This window comes from Arachis stenosperma, chromosome 2 (genome assembly GCF_014773155.1).
Source record: "Arachis stenosperma cultivar V10309 chromosome 2, arast.V10309.gnm1.PFL2, whole genome shotgun sequence".
NCBI lineage: Eukaryota > Viridiplantae > Streptophyta > Magnoliopsida > Fabales > Fabaceae > Arachis > Arachis stenosperma.
This window is the reverse complement of record NC_080378.1, coordinates 40,751,595-40,775,710: the sequence shown is the minus strand read 5'-3', so window position 1 is coordinate 40,775,710 and position 24,116 is coordinate 40,751,595. Positions and strand designations below refer to the sequence as shown.

At 40.4% G+C, this 24,116-nt stretch overlaps 2 non-coding genes across 2 annotated transcripts; one reads left to right on the top strand and one right to left on the bottom strand.

Annotated features, from left to right (window-relative positions):
- Positions 1–221: 221 nt before the first annotated feature.
- LOC130963852 (small nucleolar RNA R71) lies at positions 222–328 on the top strand. Its single transcript, XR_009079970.1, has one exon. It is a non-coding gene; the product is annotated as a small nucleolar RNA R71 (small nucleolar RNA).
- Positions 329–6,143: 5,815 nt separating this feature from the next.
- LOC130964537 (small nucleolar RNA R71) lies at positions 6,144–6,251 on the bottom strand. The gene has a single exon (XR_009080627.1). It is a non-coding gene; the product is annotated as a small nucleolar RNA R71 (small nucleolar RNA).
- Between the last annotated feature and the right edge of the window lie 17,865 nt (positions 6,252–24,116).

The following is a 24,116-nucleotide window of genomic DNA, read 5'->3' as shown; positions in this document are numbered from 1 at the left end:
ATTCAAGTATCAATCTCAGAACTCATTTCTTCTGATTTGTCCCATTGTTCACAGGATTCCTATCAGAAGTGTACAGAATTGGTTATTTGCAACCATTTCAATGAGTTCTTGAGCTTCTGTAGGCGTCTTCTTCAGATGAAGAGATCCTCCAGCAGAGCTATCCAATGACATCTTGGACAGTTCAGACAGACCATCATAGAAATACCTATGTGCTCCATCATAAGCATATCAGAAGGACACTTTTTGATCAATTGTTTGTATCTTTCCCAAGCTTCATAGAGGGATTCACCTTCCTTCTGTCTGAAGGTTTGGACTTCCCTCTAAGCTTACTCAATTTTTGAGGTGGAAAGAACTTTGCCAAAAGGCATTGACTAGCTTTTCCCAAGAGTTCAGGCTTTCTTTAGGTTGTGGTCCAACCATATCCTAGCTCTGTCTCTTACAGCAAAAGGGAATAGCATAAGTCTGTAGACCTCAGGGTCAACCCCATTAGTCTTGACAGTGTCACAGATTTGCAAGAATTCAGCTAAAAGTTGCAATTCTGTTGCATTAGAGAAACTAATTGAGGCTTAAGCTCAAAGTTGTTTGCTCCAATGGCAGGGATAGAGATGCTTCTCCTATAGAAGTCGGGAGTAGGTGCAGTAAAGTCACCCAGCACCTTTCTTGCATTGTTGGCATTGTTGTTGTTTTCGGCTGCCATGTCTTCTTCTTTGAAGATTTCTGTTAGATCCTCTACAGAGAGTTGTGCCTTAGCTTCTCTTAGCTTTCACTTCAAGGTCCTTTCAGGTTCAGGGTCAGCCTCAACAAGAATGCTTTTTTCTTTGCTCCTGCTCAAATGAAAGAGAAAAGAACAAGGAAATATGGAATCCTCTATGTCACAGTATAGAGATTCCTTGAGGTGTCAGAGGAAAAGAAAAATAGAAGGAAGATGTAGAAAATTCGAACTTATCAAGGAAAGATGGAGTTTGAATTGTGCATTGAGGAGTGGTGTTAGTCCATAAATAGAAGGATGTGAGAAGAGGGGAAGAAATTTTTGAAAATAAATTTAAAACATTTTGAAAAATACTAATTGATTTTCGAAAACTAAGAGTGGAAAAGAAATCAAGTGATTTTTGAAAAAGATTTTGAAATTAGAAATAAAAAAGATATGATTGAAAACTATTTTGAAAAAGATGTGATTAAAAATATATGATTTAAAAGATATAGTTTTAAGAAGATATGATTGAGAAGATATGATTTGAAAAACAATTTAAAAAGATTTGATTTTAAAAATTAATGACTTGGCTAACAAGAAAAGATATGATTCAAACATTAAACCTTTCTCAACAGAAAAGGGCAACATACTTGAAATGTTGAATCAAATCATTAATTGATAGCAAGTATTTTTGAAAAATGGAAAGAAATTTAATTTGAAAAAGATTTGATTGAAAAGATATGATTTGAAAAAGATTTGATTTTGAAAAATTTTGAAAACCTGAAAAAAATTTTGAGTTAAAAACAAAATCTTCCCTCTTGTGCCATCCTGGCGTTAAACGCCCAGAATGGTATCCATTCTGGCATTTAACGCCCAAAACACTACCCTTTTGGGCGTTAAACGCACAGCCAGGCACCCTGGCTGGCGTTTAAATGCCAGTTTTCCTTCTTCACTGGGAGTTTTGAACGCCCAGCATTTTCTGTGTAATTCCTCTGCTGAATATTCTGAATCTTCAATTCTCTGTATTATTGACTTGAAAAGACACAAATTGAAAATATTTTTTTGGATTTTTAATAATCAAAATGCAACTAAAATCAAATAAACAATGCATGCAAGACACCAAACTTAGAAGTTTGTATACTATTGACACTAACAAAATGAGAATGCATATGAGAGAAAACAAAACACACAAGACAAGAGAATTTAAAGATTAGAACAAGGAAATCATCAAGAACAACTTGAAGATCAATGAAGACACATGCATGAATTCGAAAAAAAATGCAAGAAGAATATAAACATGCAATTGACACCAAACTTAAAATGAGACACTAGACTCAACAAGAAACATAAAATATTTTTGCTTTTTATGATTTTGTAAATTTTTTTTTGGATTTTTCGAAAATTAAGTGAAAAATAAAATAAAGATATCAAAATTCTTAATAAGAATTCCAGGAATCATGCAATGTTAGTCTAAATCTTCAGTCTAAAGGAATTATACATGGCTAGCCAAGCTTCAGCAGGACATTGCATTCAAGAGCTAAATTGATGAAAATCAATCAGCTTTGGTGATGATAAGAACATCACCTTGAAACACTAGAATTCATTCTTAAGAACTCTGAAAAATACCTAATCTATGCAACAAGATGAACCGTCAGTTGTCCATACTCGAAACAATCCCCGGCAACGGCGCCAAAAACTTGGTGCATGAAATTGTGATCATCAATGGCGCCATCAACATGGTACGCTCAATTGAAATCTCAACTCTTTATCACAACTTCGCACAACTAACCAGCAAGTGCACTAGGTCGTCCAAGTAATAAACCTTACGCGAGTGATGAGCGGATAATTTGTACCCTTTTTGGCATTGTTTTTAGTATGTTTTTGGTAGTTTTAGTTGAGTTCTTAGTATATTTTTATTAGTTTTTAGTTAAAATTCACTTTTCTGGACTTTACTATGAGTTTGTGTGTTTTTCTGTGATTTCAGGTATTTTCTGGCTGAAATTGAGGGACCTGAGCAAAAATCTGATTCAGAGACTGAAAATGACTGCAGATGCTGTTGGATTCTGACCTCCCTGCACTCGAAGTGGATTTTCTGGAGCTACAGAAGCCCAATTGGCGCGCTCTCAACGGCTTTGGAAAGTAGACATCCTGGGCTTTCCAGCAATATATGATAGTCCATACTTTGCCCAAGATTTGATGGCCCAAACCGGCGTTCAAAGTCACCTACAGAAATTCCAGCGTTAAACGCCGGAACTGGCACCTAAATGGGAGTTAAACGCCCAAACTGGCACCAAAGCTGACGTTTAACTCCAAGGAGAGTCTCTACACAAAAATGCTTCATTGCTCAGCCCAAGCACACACCAAGTGGGCCCGGAAGTAGATTTTTATGTCATTTACTCATCTTTGTACACCTTAGGCTACTAGTTTCTATAAGTAGGACCTTTTACTATTGTATTCTCATCTTTTGATCACTTTAGATCTCTAGATCATCTTTGGACATCTAGTTCTTAGATCATTGGAAGGCTGGCCATTCGGCCATGCCTAGACCTTGTTCTTATGTATTTTCAACGGTGGAGTTTCTACACACCATAGATTAAGGTGTGGAGCTCTGCTGTACCTCGAGTATTAATGCAATTACTATTGTTCTTCTATTCAATTCCGCTTGTTCTTTGTCCAAGATATCACTTGTTCTTCAACTTGATGAATGTGATGATCCGTGACACTCATCATCATTCTCACTCATGAACAAAGTGACTGACAACCACTCTGTTCTACAAGTAACCAAGGCTCTAGTGTTTATCTCTTGGATTCTTTAATCGGAATCTTCGTGGTATAGGCGAGAACTGATGGAGGCATTCAAGAGAATCTGGAAGGTCTAACCTTGTCTGTGGTATTCTGAGTAGGATTCAATGATTGAATGACTGTGACGTGCTTCAAACTCCTAGCAGGCGGGGCGTTAGTGACAGACGCAAAAGAATCACTGGATTCTATTCCGGCCTGACCGAGAACCGACAGCTGATTAGCCATATGCTGTGACAGAGCATAGGAATATTTTCACTGAGAGGATGGGAGGTAGCCACTGACAATGGTGAAACCCTTGCATAAGCTTGCCATGGAAAGGAGTAAGAAGGATTGGATGAAGACAGTAGGAAAGTAGAGAGACGGAAGGGAAGGCATCTTCATTCGCTTATCTGAAGCTCTCACCAATGATATACATAAGTATCTCTATCTTTATCTTTATGTTTTATTCATCATCTATACCCATTTGAGTTTGCCTGACTAGATTTACAAGGTGACCATAGCTTGCTTCATACCAACAATCTCCGTGGGATCGACCCTTACTCACGTAAGGTTTATTACTTGGACGACCCAGTGCACTTGCTGGTTAGTTGTACGAAGTCGTGTTTATGCCATGGTACTGAGCACCAAGTCTTTGGAGCCATTACCGGGGATTGTTCTGTGTATTAAAAAGTAGTGATCACAATTTCGTGCACCAAGTTTTTGGCGCCGTTGCCGGGGATTGTCTGTGTATGGACAACTGACGGTTCATCTTGTTGCTTAGATTAGGTATTTTTCTTCAGAGTTCTTTAAGGATGAGTTCTAGAGTTTCTTGATGATCTGTTGAAATCTGGCTGGCTGAGAAGCCATGTCTAATCTTATTGGACTGAGGTTTCAACTGATCATCACAAGAGCTTGTTGATTTCTATCAATCTTGCTATTGGAGCAATGATCTGCTAAGGCTTGGCTGGCCATTGGCCATGTCTAGTGTTTTGGACCGAAGCTTTCTTTGAAAGCTTGGCTGGCTGTGAGGCCATGTCTAATTCCTGGACCGGAGTCTTAGACTAGCATTGCAATGATTCCTGGAATTCAAATTAAGAATTCTGAAACCTTTATTTTCTATTCTCATAAAATTTTCGAAGAAAGCACAAAAAAATTTGCAAAATCATAAAAACCAAAAATATTTTATGTTTCTTGTTTGAGTCTAGTGTCTAATTTTAAGTTTGGTGTCTTGCATGCATTGTTTATTTGATCTTGGTTCTATTTTTAAGTCAATAGTACAGGGAACTGAAGATTCAGAACATGCAGCAGAGGAATTACACAGAAAAAGCTGGGCGTTCAAAATGCCCAGTGAAGAAGGACAGACTGGCGTTTAAACGCCAGCCAGGGTACCTGGTTGGGCGTTTAACACCCAAAAAGGTAGCATTTTGGGCGTTTAACGCCAGGATGGCACAAGAGGGAAGATTTTGTTTTCAAATCAATTTTTTTCAAGTTTTCAAAGTTTTTCAAAATCAAATCTTTTTCAAATCAAATCTTTTCAATCAAATGTTTTCAAAATCAATTTCTTTCCTTTTTCAAAGATACTTACTAACAATTAATGATTTAATTGAACATTTCAAGTATATTGCCTTTTCTGTTGAGAAAGGTTTAATGTTTGAATCATATCTTTTCTTGTTAGGCAAGTCATTAATTTTTAAAATCATATCTTTTAAAATTATTTTCAAATCATATCTTTTAAAATTGTTTTCAAATCATATCTTCTCAATCATATCTTTTTAATCACATTTTTTCAAAATAGTTTTCAATCATATCTTTTTGATTTCTAATTTCAAAAATCTTTTTCAAAAATTACTTGATCTCTTTCTCACTCTTGATTTTCGAAAATCAAATTAAAGTTTTTCAAAATGTTTTTAAAATCTTTTTAACTTAAATTTCGAAAATTTCTTCCTCTCTTCTCACATCCTTCTATTTATGGAGTACCACTCCTTCTCAATGCACAATTCGAACTCCATCTAATTAAGTTCGAATTCTTCTCCTTCTTCTTTCTATTTTTCTTTTCCTCTGACACCTCAAGGAATCTCTATACTGTGACATAGAGGATTCCACATTTTCTTGTTCTCTTCTCTTTCATATGAGCAGGAACAAAGACAAAGGCATTCTTGTTGAAGCTGATCCTGAACCGGAAAGGACCTTGAAGCGAAAGCTAAGAGAAGCTAAGGCACAAATCTCGGTAGAGGACCTAATCGAATTCTTCAAAGAAGAAAAACACATGGCAGCCGAAAATAACAACAATGCCAACAATGCAAGGAAGGTGCTGGGTGACTTTACTGCACCTACTCCCGACTTCTATGGGAGAAGCATCTCTATCCCTGCCATTGGAGCAAACAACTTTGAGCTTAAGCCTCAATTAGTTTCTCTAATGCAACAGAATTGCAAGTTCTATGGACTTCCATTGGAAGATCCTCATCAGTTCTTAGCTGAATTCTTGCAAATCTGTGACACTGTCAAGACCAATGGGGTAGACCCTGAGGTCTACAGACTTATGCTATTCCCTTTTGCTGTAAGAGACAGAGCTAGGACATGGTTGGACTCACAACCTAAAGAAAGCCTGGACTCTTGGGAAAAGCTAGTCAATGCCTTCTTGGCAAAGTTCTTTCCACCTCAAAAATTGAGTAAGCTTAGAGTGGAAGTCCAAACCTTCAGACAGAAGGATGGAGAATCCCTCTATGAAGCTTGGGAAAGATACAAACAATTAATCAGAAAGTGTCCTTCAGACATGCTTTCTGAATGGAGCATCATAGGTATTTTCTATGATGGTCTCTCTGAACTATCCAAGATGTCCTTGGATAGCTCTGCTGGAGGATCTCTTCATCTGAAGAAGACGCCTACAGAAGCTCAAGAGCTAATTGAAATGGTTGCAAATAACCAATTCATGTACACTTCTGAAAGGAATCCTGTGAACAATGGGACAAGTCAGAAGAAAGGAGTTCTTGAGATTGATACTCTGAATGCCATATTGGCTCAGAATAAAATATTGACTCAACAAGTCAATTTAATTTCTCAAAGTCTGTCTGGAATGCAAAATGCACCAAGCAGTACTAAGGATGCTTCATCTGAAGAAGAAGCTTATGATCTTGAGAACCCTTCAATGGAAGAGGTGAATTACCTAGGAAAACCCTATGGAAACACCCATAATTCTTCATGGAGAAATCACCCAAATTTCTCATGGAAGAATCAAGAGAGACCTCAACAAGGTTTCAACAACAATAATGGTGGAAGAAACAGGTTTAGCAATGGCAAGCCTTTTCCATCATCTTCTCAGCAACAGACAGAGAACTCTAAGCAGAACCCCTCTAACTTAGCAACCATGGTCTCTGATCTAATCAAAACCACTCAAAGTTTCATGACTGAAACAAGGTCCTCTATTAGGAATTTGGAGGCACAAGTGGGACAGCTGAGCAAGAAAATTACTGAGCTCCCTCCTAGTACTCTTCCAAGCAATACAGAAGAAAATCCAAAAGGAGAGTACAAGGCCATCAACATGGCCGAATTTGGAGAGGAAGGAGAGGAAGTGAACGCCACTGAGGAAGACCTCAATGGGCGTGCACTGACCTCCACTGAGTTCCCCAATGAGGAACCATGGGAATCTGAGGCTCAAAATGAGACCATAGAGATTCCATTGGACTTACTTCTGCCCTTCATGAGCTCTGATGAGTATTCTTCCTCTGAAGAGGATGAGTATGTCACTGAAGAGCAAGTTGCTAAATACCTTGGAGCAATCATGAAGCTAAATGACAAGTTATTTGGAAATGTGACTTGGGAGAATGAACCTCCTTTGCTCACCAAAGAACTGGATGACTTGTCTAGGCAGAAATTACCTCAAAAGAGACAAGATCCTGGGAAGTTTTCCATACCTTGTACCATAGGCACCATGACCTTCAAGAAGGCTCTGTGTGACCTAGGGTCAAGTGTAAACCTTATGCCTCTCTCTGTAATGGAGAAGCTAGGAATCTTTGAGGTACAAGCTGCAAGAATCTCACTAGAGATGGCAGACAATTCAAGAAAAACAAGCTCATGGACTTGTAGAGGATGTTTTGGTGAAGATTGAAGACCATTACATCCCTACTGATTTCATAGTCCTAGAGACTGGGAAGTGCATGGATGAATCCATCATCCTTGGCAGACCCTTCCTAGCCACAGCAAAGGCTGTGATTGATGTTGATGGAGGTGAACTGATCATTCAAGTGAATGAAGAATCCTTTGTGTTTAAGGCTCAAGGATATCCCTCTGTCACCATGGAGAGGAAGCATGAAGAGCTTCTCTCCAATCAGAGTCAAACAGAGCCCCCACAGTCAAACTCTAAGTTTGGTGTTGGGAGGCCACAACCAAACTCTAAGTTTGGTGTTGAACCCCCACATTCAAACTCTAAGTTTGGTGTTGGGAGGTTCCAACATTGCTCTGAGTATCTTTGAGGCTCCATGAGAGCCCTCTGTCCAGCTACTGACATTAAAGAAGCGCTTGTTGGGAGGCAACCCAATGTTATATTTTATCTATTTCCCTTTTGTTATTTTATGTTTTTTGTAGGTTGATGATCATGAGAAGTCACAAAATCAATTGAAAAAGCAAAAACAGAATGAAAAACAGGAAGAAAAATAGCACACCCTAGAGGAAGATGTTGCTGGCGTTTAAACGCCAGTAAAGCTAGCAGTTGGGCGTTTAACGCCCAGTCTAGCACCATTCTGGGCGTTTAATGCCAGAAAGGGGTACTAGACTGGCGTTAAACGCCAGAAAAGGGCAAGAACCTGGCGTTTAACGCCAGAATTGGCTCAAAACGTGATTTTGAATGCCATTTGGTGCAGGGATGATTTTTCCTTGACACCACAGGATCCGTGGACCCCACAGGATCCCCACCAACCCCACCACTCTCTCTCTTCTTCACCCATTCACCAATCACCTCAACACCTCTTCCCCAAAAACCCTTCACCTATCAAATCCCAACTTTCTCTTCACCACTCACATCCATCCTTCATAAAACCCCACCTACCTCACCATTCAAATTCAAACCACTTTCCCTCCCAAACCCACCCATACATGACCGAACCATGAGCCCCCCTCTCCTATATAAACCCTTCTTCACCCCTTCATTTTCACACAACCTAAACACCACTTCTCCCCCTCTTTGGCCGAACACAAAGCCACTCTCTTCTTCCTCATTTCTTCTTCTTCTACTCTCTTCTTTCTTCTTTTGCTCGAGGACGAGCAAACCTTTTAAGTTTGGTGTGGTAAAAGCATTGCTTTTTGTTTTTCCATAACCATTTATGGCATCTAAGGCCGGAGAAACCTCTAGAAAGAGGAAAGGGAAGGCAAAAGCTTCCACCTCCGAGTCATGGGAGATGGAGAGAGTCATCTCAAGGGTGCATCAAGACCACTTCTATGAAGTTGTGTCCTTGAAGAAGGTGATCCCCGAGGTCCCCTTTTCACTCAAAAAGGGTGAATATCCGGAGATCCACCATGAGATCCGAAGAAGAGGTTGGGAAGTGCTTACCAACCCCATTCAACAAGTCGGAATCTTGATGGTTCAAGAGTTCTATGCCAATGCATGGATCACCAAGAACACTCCATTCTCCTCCATGAAATTAGAGAAGATCAAAGAATCATGAGAGAGGAGCAACAAAGACAAGGAAGAGACATTGAGGAGCTCAAGCACTCCATAAGACCTTCAAGAGGAAGAACAAGCCGCCATCACTAAGGTGGACCCGTTCTTTAATCTCCTTGTTCTTTATTTTTCTGTTTTTCGAAAATTGTGCTTTATGTTTGTCCATGTTTGTGTCTTATGATCATTAGTGTCTTAGTGTCTATGCCTTAAAGTTATGAATGTCCTATGAATCCATCACCTTTCTTAGATAAATAATGTTCTTAAATGAAAAAGATAAGAATTGCATGAATTTTGAATTTTATAACAATTTAATTATTTTGATGTGGTGGCAACACTTTTGTTCTCTGAATGTATGCTTAAACAGTGCATATGTCTTTTGAATTTGTGGTTCATGAATGTTGGCTCTTGAAAGAATGATGAAAAAGGAGACATGTTACTGAGGATCTGAAAAATCATAAAAATGATTCTTGAAGCAAGAAAAAGCAGTGAATACAAAAAAAAACGAAAAAAAAAAGACAAAAAGAAAGAAAAAGAAAGAAATAAAGTTGTGATCCAAGGCAATAAGAGTGTGCTTAAGAACCCTGGACACCTCTAATTGGGGACTTTGGCAAAGCTGAGTCACAATCTGAAAAGGTTCACCCAATTATGTGTCTGTGGCATGTATGTATCCGGTGGTAATACTGGAAGACAGAGTGCTTTGGGCCACGGCCAAGACTCAATAAATAGCTGTGTTCAAGAATCATCATACTTAACTAGGAGAATCAATAACACTATCTGGATTCTGAGTTCCTAAAGAAGCCAATCATTCTGAATTTCAAAGGATAGAGTAAGATGCCAAAACTATTCAGAGGCAAAAAGCTAAAAGCCCCGCTCATCTAATTAATACTGATCTTCATAGATGTTTTTGGAGTTCATTGCATATTCTCTTCTTTTTATCTTATTTGATCTTCAGTTGCTTGGGGACAAGCAACAATTTAAGTTTGGTGTTGTGATGAGCGGATAATTTGTACCCTTTTTGGCATTGTTTTTAGTATGTTTTTGGTAGTTTTAGTTGAGTTCTTAGTATATTTTTATTAGTTTTTAGTTAAAATTCACTTTTCTGGACTTTACTATGAGTTTGTGTGTTTTTCTGTGATTTCAGGTATTTTCTGGCTGAAATTGAGGGACCTGAGCAAAAATCTGATTCAGAGACTGAAAAGGACTGCAGATGCTGTTGGATTCTGACCTCCCTGCACTCGAAGTGGATTTTCGGGAGCTACAGAGGCCCAATTGGCGCGCTCTCAACGGCGTTGGAAAGTAGACATCCTGGGCTTTCCAGCAATATATGATAGTTCATACTTTGCCCAAGATTTGATGGCCCAAACCGGCGTTCAAAGTCACCTACAGAAATTCCAGCGTTAAACGCCGGAACTGGCACCTAAATGGGAGTTAAACGCCCAAACTGGCACCAAAGCTGGCGTTTAACTCCAAGGAGAGTCTCTACACGAAAATGCTTCATTGCTCAGCCCAAGCACACACCAAGTGGGCCCGGAAGTGGATTTTTATGTCATTTACTCATCTTTGTACACCTTAGGCTACTAGTTTCTATAAGTAGGACCTTTTACTATTGTATTCTCATCTTTTGATCACTTTAGATCTCTAGATCATCTTTGGACATCTAGTTCTTAGATCATTGGGAGGCTGGCCATTCGGCCATGCCTAGACCTTGTTCTTATGTATTTTCAACGGTGGAGTTTCTACACACCATAGATTAAGGTGTGGAGCTCTGCTGTACCTCGAGTATTAATGCAATTACTATTGTTCTTCTATTCAATTCCGCTTGTTCTTTGTACAAGATATCACTTGTTCTTCAACTTGATGAATGTGATGATCCGTGACACTCATCATCATTCTCACTCATGAACAAAGTGACTGACAACCACTCTGTTCTACAAGCAACCAAGGCTCTAGTGTTTATCTCTTGGATTCTTTAATCGGAATCTTCGTGGTATAGGCGAGAACTGATGGCGGCATTCAAGAGAATCCGGAAGGTCTAACCTTGTCTGTGGTATTCTGAGTAGGATTCAATGATTGAATGACTGTGACGTGCTTCAAACTCCTAGCAGGCGGGGCGTTAGTGAGAGACACAAAAGAATCACTGGATTCTATTCCGGCCTGACCGAGAACCGACAGCTGATTAGCCATATGCTGTGACAGAGCATAGGAACATTTTCACTGAGAGGATGGGAGGTAGCCACTGACAACGGTGAAACCCTTGCATAAGCTTGCCATGGAAAGGAGTAAGAAGGATTGGATGAAGACAGTAGGAAAGCAGAGAGACGGAAGGGAAGGCATCTTCATTCACTTATCTGAAGCTCTCACCAATGATATACATAAGTATCTCTATCTTTATCTTTATGTTTTATTCATCATCTATACCCATTTGAGTCTGCCTGACTAAGATTTACAAGGTGACCATAGATTGCTTCATACCAACAATCTCCGTGGGATCGACCCTTACTCGCGTAAGGTTTATTACTTGGACGACCCAGTGCACTTGCTGGTTAGTTGTGCGAAGTTGTGTTTATGCCATGGTATTGAGCACCAAGTCTTTGGAGCCATTACCGGGGATTGTTCTGTGTATTAAAAAGTAGTGATCACAATTTCGTGCACCAGCGAGTAAGGGTCGATCCCACGGAGATTGTTGGTATGAAGCAAGCTATGGTCATCTTGTAAATCTCAGTCAGGCAGATTCAAATGGTTATGGATGATATATGAATAAAGCATAAAGTAAAGATAGAGATACTTATGTAATTCATTAGTGAGAACTTCAGATAAGCGAATGGAGATGCTTTGTCCCTTCCGTCTCTCTGCTTTCCTGCTGTCTTCATCCAATCCTTCTTATTCCTTTCCATGGCAAGCTGTATGTTGGGCATCACCGTTGTCAGTGGCTACAATCCCGTCCTCTCAGTGAAAATGTTCAACGCACCCTGTCACGGCATGGCTAATCATCTGTCGGTTCTCAATCAGGTTGGAATAGAATCCAGTGATTCTTTTGCGTCTGTCACTAACGCCCAGCCTTCAGGAGTTTGAAGCTCGTCACAGTCATTCAATCATTGAATCCTACTCAGAATACCACAGACAAGGTTTAGACCTTCAGGATTCTCTTGAATGCCGCCATCAATTCTAGCTTATACCACGAAGATTCCGATTAAGAAATCCAAGAGATAAACATTCAAGCCCTGTATGCTTGTAGAACGGGAGTGGTTGTCAGGCACGCGTTCATAAGTGAGAATGATGATGAGCATCACATAATCATCACATTCATCAAGTTCTTGAGTGCGAATGAATATCTTGGAATAAGAATAAGTTGAATTAAATAGAAGAACAATAGTAATTGCATTAATACTCGAGGTACAGCAGAGCTCCACACCTTAATCTATGGTGTGTAGAAACTCCACCGTTGAAAATACATAAGAACAAGGTCTAGGCATGGCCGTGAGGCCAGCCCCCAAATGATCTAAGAACTAGACGTCCAAAGATGATCCTAAGATCTAAAGTGATCAAAAGATTCAAAGATCTAAAGATGAAAATACAATAGAAAAAGGTCCTATTTGTAGAGAACTAGTAGCTTAGGGTTTACAAAGATGAGTAAATGACATAAAAATTCACTTCTGGGCCCACTTGGTGTGTGTTTGGGCTGAGCATTGAAGCATTTTCGTGTAGAGACTTCTCTTGGAGTTAAACGCCAGCTTTTGTGCCAGTTTGGGCGTTTAACTCCCATTCTTGTGCCAGTTCCGGCGTTTAACGCCGGGCAGTTTTGAGCTGATTTGGAACGCCAGTTTGGGCCATCAAATCTCGGGCAAAGTATGGACTATTATACATTGCTGGAAAGCCCAGGATGTCTACTTTCTAACGGCGTTAAGTGGGCGCCAATTGAGCTTCTATAGCTGCAGAAAATCCACTTCGAGTGCAGGGAGGTCAGAATCCAACAGCATCTGCAGTCCTTTTCAGTCTCTGAATCAGATTTTTGCTCAGGTCCCTCAATTCCAGCCAGAAAATACCTGAAATCATAGAAAAACACAGAAACTCATAGTAAAGTCCAGAAAAGTGAATTTTAACTAAAAACTAATAAAAATACAATAAAAACTAACTAAAACATACTAAAAACATACTAATAACAATGCCAAAAAGCGTATAAATTATCCGCTCATCATCTACCCAGGATCTCGGCCAGTACAGCAGAGACGTAGAAAGCTCAGACCAGAACGATCCCAAGCTGTGGAAGAGCAGGTGCAAGCTCTACTGAAGGCAGGATTCATAAGAGAAGTCAAGTACCTACTATGGCTAGCTAATGTCGTCTCGGTGAAAAAATCAAATGGAAAGTGGCACATGTGCACCGACTACACTGATCTCAACAAAGCTTGCCCAAAAGATCCTTATCCACTCCCAAGTATCAACGCTCCGGTGGATGCCTCCTCCGGATACATATATCTCTCGTTTATGGACGCCTATTCGGGATACAATCAAATCCCGATGTACCCACCTGATCAAGAGAAAACCTCATTCTTAACCTCGAAAGCAAGCTACTACTACATCGTCATCCCATTCGGACTCAAAAACGCAGGAGCCACTTATCAAAGATTAATGAATAAGGTCTTCACAAACCACATCGAGAAACTCATGGAAGTCTTTGTGGACGACATGTTAATAAAGACACAAAGTGAAGAGTCGTTATTGTCTAACCTCACCCAAGTATTCGACACTATAAGAAGGCATGACATGCGACTTAATCCTGCAAAATGCACCTTCACAGTAGAAGCTGGAAAATTCTTGGGTTTTATGCTCACCAAAGAGGAATAGAAGCAAACCCGGATAAGTGCCGAGCCATACTTGACATGAAATGTCTGACTTGTATCAAAGAAGTCCAACAGCACAACGGGCGACTGGCTGCCTTATCCAGATTTTTAGCCGAAGCAGCCATAAGATCTCTCCCCTTCTATGCCACACTAAGGAAAGTGAAGAAGTTCGAATGGACACCAGAATGCGAGCAAGATTTCCAGGATTTCAAAAGTTTCCTAGGCAACCATCCATTCTTACCGGACCACAGGAAGAAAAAGCGCTCATTTTATACCTTGCAGTAGGAAGTCAGGCAGTAGCCTCAGCACTTGTCAAAGAGGACGAAAGTGGGCAAAAACCCATATACTTCATCAGCAAAGCACTACAAGGGCCTAAGCTGAACTATCAAAAGATAGAAAAATTTGTATACACCCTCATATTAACTTCTCGAAGACTTCGCCCGTACTTCCAGGCTCATACCATCAAAGTTTGGACCAACCGGCCCATAAAAGGCATTCTGCAGAAAACAGATTTGGCGGGAAGAATCCTACAGTGGGCAGTCGAGTTGTCTAAATTCGACCTTCAGTATGAAGCACGGACGGCCATCAAATCGCAGTATCTGGCCGACTTCATTGCAGAATACACCGACACCCCGAAAATCCCTACAAATTAGAATCTCTATGTAGATGACTCATCAAATAAAGCCGGAAGTGGAGTAGGTGTGATAATAGAAAGTAATCAGCGAACCCAAATCAAACTCTCCCTGAAGTTTGAGTTCTCTGCTTCCAACAATCAGGCTGAGTATGAGGCGCTACTAGCTGGTTTAAAACTGGCTAGGAAAGTCAGAGCCCAAGAACTTGTCATCTTTAGCGATTCACAAATCGTCACCTCACAAATAGCAGGGACCTATCAAGCCAAAGATCCTACCATGAAAAAGTACCTGGACAAAACCAGGGAACAACTTGGACAATTTCAGAAATATGAAGTCCGACACATACCTCGGGAACAAAATACTCGAGCCGACACACTCTCAAAACTAGCCAGCACCAAACCAGGGGGTAATAATAGGAGCCTCATCTAGGAAACACTACAAAACCCGTCAATCCTAGAAGAAGAAAAAGTCCTAGCCATGTCGGGTCAGGATCAAGGATGGATAACTCCCATAATTAGCTACCTCAAATCAGAGACTCTTCCTACGGATAGGAGGAGGCAAAGAGGTTAAAGCGGGAGGCACAATATTACACCATCATAAACAACATCTTATACAAAAGAGGGATCTCGACACCTATATTAAAATGTGTGCCGACCTCCAACACAAAAGAGGTCTTGGAAGAGATACACAATGGCACATGTGGCAACCATCTCGGAGCACGAGCTCTCGCCAAGAAAGTACTTCGAGCCAGATTCTATTGGCCGACTCTACCAAAAAAAAAGCAATAGAATTTATAAAGACATGTCCACCATGTTGGAAACATGCCAACTTTTACATCGCCCCACCAGAGGAGCTTATCAGCATAACCTCACCCTGGCCATTTGCAAAATAAGGACTAGACCTTCTCGGTCCTTTCCCTCAAGGATCCAGACAAGTCAAATTCCTCATCGTAGGGGTAGACTATTTCACAAAATGTATTGAGGCGGAACCCCTGGCCAATGTCACTGCTGAAAGAAGTCGAAAATTCCTATATAGAAACATTGTCACAAGGTTTGGGTTTCCATACTCCACTACCACAAACAATGGCACTCAATTTACAGATGCAGGCTTCAAAAATTGGTGGCCGATCTGAACATAAAACACCAATTCACATCCATAGAACACCCCTAGGCCAATGAACAAGCAGAAGCTGCTAACAAAATCATATTAGCCGGGCTAAAACAGAGATTACAGGATACAAAGGGAGCCTAGGCTGAAGAGCTCCCACAAGTCCTATGGGCATATCGGACAACTCCACACTCCACCACAAAGGAATCACCTTTCCGATTAGCTTATGAAATGGAGGCAATGATCCCAGTGGAGCTCGAAGAAGGATCACCCAGAGTGATCCACTACAGTGAAGAGGCCAACTCCCAACTTCAAAGGGAAGAACTCGACCTACTTTCAGAAATTCGAAAAAGAGCTCGGATCAGGGAAGAGACGTTAAAACGTCGAATGGCTTCAAAATACAATCAAAAGGTGGTGCAGCAAGGTTTTGCTGAGAACGACCTCATCCTAATGCGAAATGACATCAGAACAACTCGACCAGGAGAAGGAAAGCTAGCAGCTAACTAGAAAGGACCCTACCGAGTCATAGAAGTACTCGGAAGAGGCTACTACAAGCTATCCGAACTCGAGGGGCGAGAACTCCCGAGGTCATGGCATGCCTGCAACTTAAGAAGGTACTACAGTTAGGAGGTAGTAAAGGATCTTAGGACGAGGTGCACTCTTTTTCCTTAAAAAGGTTTTTTAATGAGGCATCAAACTAAGATCCACGAAATGCCTAACTTAGAGGGGGTAAAACTCCCACATGTATATATTTGCATATTTTCTTTTTCAATAAAGTTTTTTTCATATATTCCACAAATCCTTTATCAAGACGCATTAATCTGAAATGAAAAATTTCATCGCCTGATTAAGAAGCTACAAATCGGCAAAAGTGAAAACTAAATTCACTGCCCGATCATGATAAATACCAACAAAGATGAAAAATGAATTCATTAAAGGTCGACCAAGCGAGGATCAAACCCAATTTCTACAAAATCGGCAAAGATGAAAAGTTTCAAAACAGATTAAATGTAAGAAGTTATCGAAAGTGACCCATAGGAAAGGACCTGACGAAGTCTTAATAAAAATGGGTTGCTAAAAAATAACTTAAAAGACGGACCGACAAGAAGAAGTCGGACCAGTCAAACCTAAGTTATAAAAAGTAAATCCCTGGAAAGAGGCCTGGCCAGCCCTAAAAAAGAGGATTACTATAAAAAAATTAAGAGGGACCGACATGATGAAGTCGGCCCAAACCAGAAAAGTTATAAAAAGTAATCCCTAAAAAGAGACCTGACAAAGGTCCAAGAAAGAGGATTACTAGAAATAACTTAGAATGGACCGACGTAAAGAAGTCGGCCCCAAATCCAAAAGGTAATCCCTGAAAGAGACCTGAAAAAGGTCCGAAAAAAGGATTCCCAAAAGATAACCGACATGATAAAATTGGCCGACACAAGTTGGACCCAAAAGTCCACGACCTCAAGAAAAACAAGCAAAAAATACGAAAGCAATCAAAGGAGGTCGGACGACAAAGCTCCAAAACTCCCAGGAACCTAAAAGGTGTCAGACAGGTGCAGATAAGCATATCATTCAAAAAAAGGTTATAATAATAACAAGACTCAAGAGGCCACCTGAAGTCAACCTCAAAAAGCCTGAAAAACTACCTTCATTTTTCCAAAAATAAAGTTGCTAACAGAGAAGTAACTAAAAAGTATCCAACAGTTACCACAAACTACAAAATATAAAGTCCAAAGCCCACAAGCCAGGCTATACACAAAAACACTAAAGAAATAATCATTGAGGATCCAAAGATTTCTCAGCTGCATCATCACGGGGTGAAGGAGGGCGAGTCTGAAGAGGCACCGCATCCACCGTCCCATCATCCCGGTTCAAGATCTGACAATCAGGATCCGACTCGGGACGAGTAACTACAGGGGTTGAAGAAGTCGGCATAACAGAGACCTTGGAGGAAGGCACAGGAGGAGGATAGACATCATCATCATCACCAGGGTCATCAGGGACAATTTTACCATCCTTCACAATGTTGTCCAAGCTGAAGAGAGAGAGAGGTCAAGATCGGGCGCAAGAACTCGAACTTGATCCTTCAAATTCTCGTAAGCAGCATTGACACTGCCCACAAGATGACCCTGGAGCTCGACATAATTAGCTCGGGCAGACTCCAAATCCTCCCTAAGGCGAATCATCTCCCTATAGGTCGTGACATAACTGTCCTTATGCTTCAACGCCGTATCTTCAGCCAACTTTGCAGAAGCCGCCAAGGCAATAGCACTAGTTTTTTCACCCTCCAGCTCTTTCTCCATCTTAGTCACCTTTACCTCAAGCTCCTCCTTTAAACCCTTCATCCGGTTGAATTCCAACTTGGCCTCTTCCATAAAGGCCTTTGTAGCATAAATAGGAAGATCCTGGGCAGTCCGATATAAAGCCGCCCCCATATGTGCAATCTTGATGCTGCTCCGAGTAATAAAATTCAGATGGCAAAGAAGAAAAACATCGTCAGTAGGGATGGTACCATAAGGATCAATTTACTGGTCCACAAACCCGACAGCATCAAAATCAAGGGCATCAAGGTTAAAGGGCTCAGCTGTTTTCTGTTTTTTTGGAGGAGAAGTGTCGGTAGGAGAAGAGGTAGCAGCAGAAGGCTGTGGAGGATCGACCAAATGAACCCAAGGGGTAGGAATCATCCTCCTCGGTCCGGGAGAGCTCGGTATCGATGGCTTGGGCAAAGCATGAGAAGATCCTTCCCCAGCCACCTTGGCCTAGAGGTTTTGGGCTGTCGTAGCCTTCCTTGCCTTTTTAAAGGCCTTCATAGAGTCATTATTCTTGGCCATCTCTGAAAAAACAAAATCAACCATAGAAGCAGATCACAAAACTGGAAAAAGAAGGAAGCAAAGTAAAAACAAGAGCAAAATATATTGATCAATACCCAGCACAGTTCGGACGAGGGATGGATCCCCCAAAAACTTCTTAGTATCAAGATGGGAAGGTCCCCCCCAAATATCCTCCAAGACATTTACAAAAGATTGCTCGACCTTGTCAAGCATCTCCCACGTATACCGAGACACTACCACATTCTTTTGCCAACACAAGGGGAAGGCAGGCTCATTATTTGCTTCTAAGAAAAAAGGTCAAGCTCTCTCAACATCTCGGACCTTAAAAAGGTAATTCTTAAAGTCCCTAAAGGACTCATCATACATAGCAAAAACTTTATATCCCTGGGCAGACCTAAAAGAAACCCAAGAAGCTTTCTTTTTGGTAGTCTCAGGCTTGGTCAAAACAAAGAGATACAGAAAGAGAGTCTGAGAAGGAGTGATGCCCAGCTCTTGGCAAAGCAACTGAAAAATCTTGATAAAACCCCAGGAGTTCGGATGGAGTTGGGATGGAGCTACATTACACGACCACAACAAGTCGGTCTCAAAAGAAGTGAAAGGAAAAGTAATATTCAATTGGCTGAAAAAATAGTCATAAGCATAAAAGAAAGGGCGTTCCTCTCGGGTCAGAGCAGGAAAGCAAACTCTCTCCTCAGAATCAGGCGCTACCAATTCATAATTCTTCTCCTGCTCCCGATCACTACAAATCCTGTGATATTTTCTCAACTCCACACAATACTCAGAATTTACCATAGAAACACACATCAACACGAGGGAGTCCAGCCAGTTCGACATGCCCTCGGGGACTCTGGAAGAGGTCTCGACAATATTTTTGCGAGACGACATGGGTAAACTAAAATCCTACAGTAAGAAAAAGGAAAAGGGGTTACTAATCAAACAACTCGGGCATAAATGGATACAACTTGAACTAAAGCATATAGGTGTCAAGAAGCCAGACAAAGCAACAAAAGGAGACCCCAGGATCCACACTAAATATCCAGGGGCATCCTTTGGAGGCAAGTATGGAACAAGGACTCAGGAAAATCTACAAGTCTACATCTCTACACTTCCTAAAAAAAAGATAATGATTCTATTTCAATGAAAGCGACACTCTGAAAAGCCGCGAGCCACAAACCAAATAAAGTCATCAAAATAGTCACCTCTCCAACTACAATTTCAGTCTATCAGCAAAAGGAACTACCAAACAGCAAGAGCATGCCAAGTGAAAAATTGTCAAAGACACAATCTTTCTTCAGAATCAAATAAGCCATTATCAAAAAGCCCCAAAATAAAAAAAATACAGAAACAGGCAACAACACGCAAAGCCCTAAAAGCTTCAACCATCAGGGAAACATCAAGAAAGAGAACCAGAAATCACAGTGACAAATTAAGTATAGAAAAGGTTTAAGCTTTCCAACATACACTCGAGTAAAATCCCAACTTTACCAAGAAATAGAACGATGTGAGCATAAGGGAAAAATGACGAAGGAAGTAAAGAAATCGAGAGAAGAACCAACCTTAAAAATGAAGAAAAATGCCGAAGAAATTGGAGACAGAGAAGCAAAAAACTGGAATCGCCTTCGAGCAAAGAAAGCACCCACAACCACCAATGGCGTTGCAAGAGGAAGCGTAAACAAAACTCTCAAAAGAACAAACGTAGCGGAAGTTACAGCGAAGAAACGAGAGAAGAGAAACTGTTTTTTGTGAAAAAGTTCAAAATGAACGTGGGAGGCAAAGAAACGGAGCACTAAAGGAATTAATGAGGTTAATTAAACCCTCGTGCATTCCCAAAGCAAGGAGACGTGCGTTTTCAAAAGAATGAAAATTCAAAGAAAAACGTTCTGCATTCGAATGAGAACTCTACAAAGAAGAAGTTGACAAAATGCTCGAGTTTGACTTCACCATAAAAGGATCGAAGTCCTAAAACTAAAGACTCGACCTCAAAAAGGAAGACCGAGCTCGAGCAGGGGCACTGTTCATACCCTGGGTCGAGCCGTCCGACCCGGGATGTTCTACTGACAAATTGACCGACCCCTTCAGGTCAGAACAATCCGACCTCTTCTCAAAGAGCTCGGCCAAATCACCAGGATGAGCCCAAAAAAGGCCCAACAGAGGAACACGACCTAAGTCCTAAGGCAGTCCAAGCCTATAGAGATAAGGGCGGTTCCCTTGAAGATAAGATGACCCCACTCAAAGATAAGATAAGATAAGATAACTATCTTATCTCCAGAAAGGTCACTCCACACTACTATAAATACACTGAAGCACCCAGGTACAACTCATACTCTGATTCTACATAAAACCTGCTTAATACCCTTGCTAACTTAAGCATCGGAGTCCCTTGCAGGTACCACCACCCTCCGGTGACAAAGGATCAGTAGCATTGCCAGTCCAACAAGTCGGACATGACAGCTCCGGCCACCACACACCAGCCGAACTCATCATCTCCGATCAGTATAGAAGATCTCGTCCGAGATCGACCTACAATTTCAGGTAACCCTCGGAACAGCAAGGATTGAAAATCAAGGTCTTTTATCCTAGTCATTAATTATAACACAACAATTACTAAGAGTTAATCTTATTACGTTATCCTCATATTGAGAGAAAGTCAAATAGGCCTAGTTAATCCCAATCCATAAGTAGCATCAATGGAAACAAGATAAACTAACAACTCTAGATCACCAACATAAGTTGGGTATTAATGACTCAAGTTTACCAAGTTTCTCTTTCCAAGCTAAGAATGCTCAAAATCTATTCTAAAACTAATTCAAGCATTTTATGAAACACCTAGAGTGCATAAACATAGAGTATCAAAAATTGCAAGAATTAGTAAAATTTATAGCTACCAAATGCAATAAATTAATTACAACAACTCAATTAAGCATCAAGAAAACATAAAACATCAAATTGTATTAAAGGAAATTGAATAGAATAGAATAAAGGCATAAAAAGAATACATCAAGGCATCGAATAGAATAAGATGGATTAAATTCGTCAAAAGGGCATAAAAAGCATGTTTTTCACAATCAAGCACAATTAGGAGAAATTCACAAAAGCATGCATTTTCCATGAATAAATGTGAGATAAGTTGATAAAATCCACTTGATGACATGTTACCATGTCATGTTTTTCTATGCTTTTTCATACAAGAAATTTATGATTAGTGCTTAAATATTGCATTCTTTGGTGCTTAAATGGTACATTTCTTTGATCTTTTGATTTGATAAACTTTGTAGGAAATAAGAAGAAAAAGAAGCAAAAAGAGCACAAAATAAGCTAAAAGAAGAAAAGAGGAATTTTGGGCACACTTTGAAGTTGGAACACACTTTGGAGGCTTAGGCCACGCTTCTAAAAGCGTGACCCATGACCAAATCAAGGAAGAGAAGCGTGGCCCAAAGGAAGAAAAGCGTGGCTCAAAACAAAGAGCAAGAGAGGACAAAAAGCTTGAGCTAAAGTTTGCCTCAAACTTTAGCTCAAACTTTTGGAGGAGCTTGACTACACCCTGGAGGAAGCAAAAGCTTGCGCCAACGTTTGCCTCAAGCTTTTTGGCAAACGTTGGCATCACAAAACAAACACCCTGGAGGAAAAAGCTTGCGCCAACGTTTGCCTCAAACTTTTTGGCAAACGTTGGCATCACAAAACAAACACCCTGGAGGAAAAAGCTTGCGCCAACGTTTGCCTCAAAATTTTTGGCAAACGTTGGCGCCACACACCACAACAGCCTAAAGGGGTATACTTCCAACAAGAATAACTTGAGCTACAGAGCTCCAAATGAGGTGATTCAAAAAACAATGGAAAGTAGGAATCGAGATCTTTCTAAGCATATATGGCACTGCATGGTGGACACTAAAATTGAGGGAGAAAACTACCCCGCAATGTGCATAAACGAACATGGTGGCAACCTGCAGTGAGGCCAACTGACCTCTGCACCTTCGACGGAGTATAACTCGAGCTGTAGAGCTCCAAATGATACGCTTCCAACGGCATTGGAAAGTAGACATTCAGGGCTTTCCAACAATATATAATAGTATGGGGTGGACAATACGTTTGAGCCTCCAGAACTGGCGTTTTCGACCACGTTTGAGGCAAACTTTACCTCAAACGCTGCACACCAAAGCCAGCGACCCTGTCCTCTTCAAATGAGCATAACTTGAGTTGAAGATGTCCAATTGAGGTAATTCCAATTGGGTTAGAAATCTGACATTCAAAGCTTTCCAACCATATATAATAGTCTATAGTGGGCATGAAATTTGCAACGTTGACAAGCAGACAAAGTAGTACCCCAACATGCATGCAAGAAGGCCCAACGTTTGGCTAAAAGTTTGACCTCAAACTTTAGCCCAAAGGTTGGTAGCAGCAAATGAGGGCAGCTGGTATAAAAAGTTTGAGTAAAAATTTGCCTCAAACTTTTACTCAAGCTTTTATGATTCATGGCCCGGTTCACAATGGGTTTTTCTCCAACTCCAAGAGCAATCAACAGAGGCTTTTGTCAACCCAATTCCATCAAGAGCAATGGCCCAATTGACACCACTCAAAGGCACAAGAGATAGTTAGAATAGAAATTTCATTTTAGTTGTAATTTGTTTTGAATTTCATTTTCATTTTGTAAAAATGCCTATAAATAGGCATCTGTTTCATTTTATTAAAGGGGGGAGGCGAGCTCCACTAGGGAGCATTAGGATTAGAAAACTCTCTCTTTAATTTCATTTCTGTTTTGAATCTTGGGTTGAGCATTGAAGGAATTCTGTTTCAATCTCACCTTGAGAATTCTCTCTGTTTTCTTCTTCTGCAATTTTAATTTCTCCTTTACTACAAGTTCCTTTGCTGCAAGTTTACAATTTAATTTACATTGAGCTTGATTTTGATCTTTGGTTCTCATTGCTTTCTGTTCTCACTGAATTCAATTTACTTTCAAGCAATTTAATTCTTCTGCAAGTGCTCTGCATTTTACATTTCTGTTCATGATCTGATTTACTTTTCCTGCAAGTTTCTCTAAGCTTTGATCTATTGCTCTCTTTAATTTCCAGCACCCACTTCCCTTTACATTTAATGCATTTTATATTTCTTGTCATTTAAGATTCTTGCAATTTACATTTCTTGCCCTTTAAGTTACTTGCCAATTTACATTCTCAAACTTTAAATTCATTGTCATTTACTTTCTGTTGGCTACAATTTCACACAATTCTCTAAATGTTAGCTTGACTAAACTAATCACCCACTAAAATTGCTTGATCCATCAATCCCTGTGGGATCGACCTCACTCCCATGAGTTTTACTACTTGATGCGACCCGGTGCACTTGCCGGTGAGTTTTGTGTCGGATCGTTTTCCGCACATCAAGTTTTTGGCGCCGTTGCCGGGGATTGATTTAGATCAACAATGATTAAGTGGGTGAGAAGTCTAGATCAAGCATTTTCTTTGTTTTTGTTCTCTGCTCTAAGTTGAAACCAAGGTGTTTGAGTTATTGCCTCACTAAGAAATTCATCTCTGAGATATGAATCTCAATTCTCCTTGGTGTTGTGTTTTACAAAATTCAAATGGAGTTCAACTC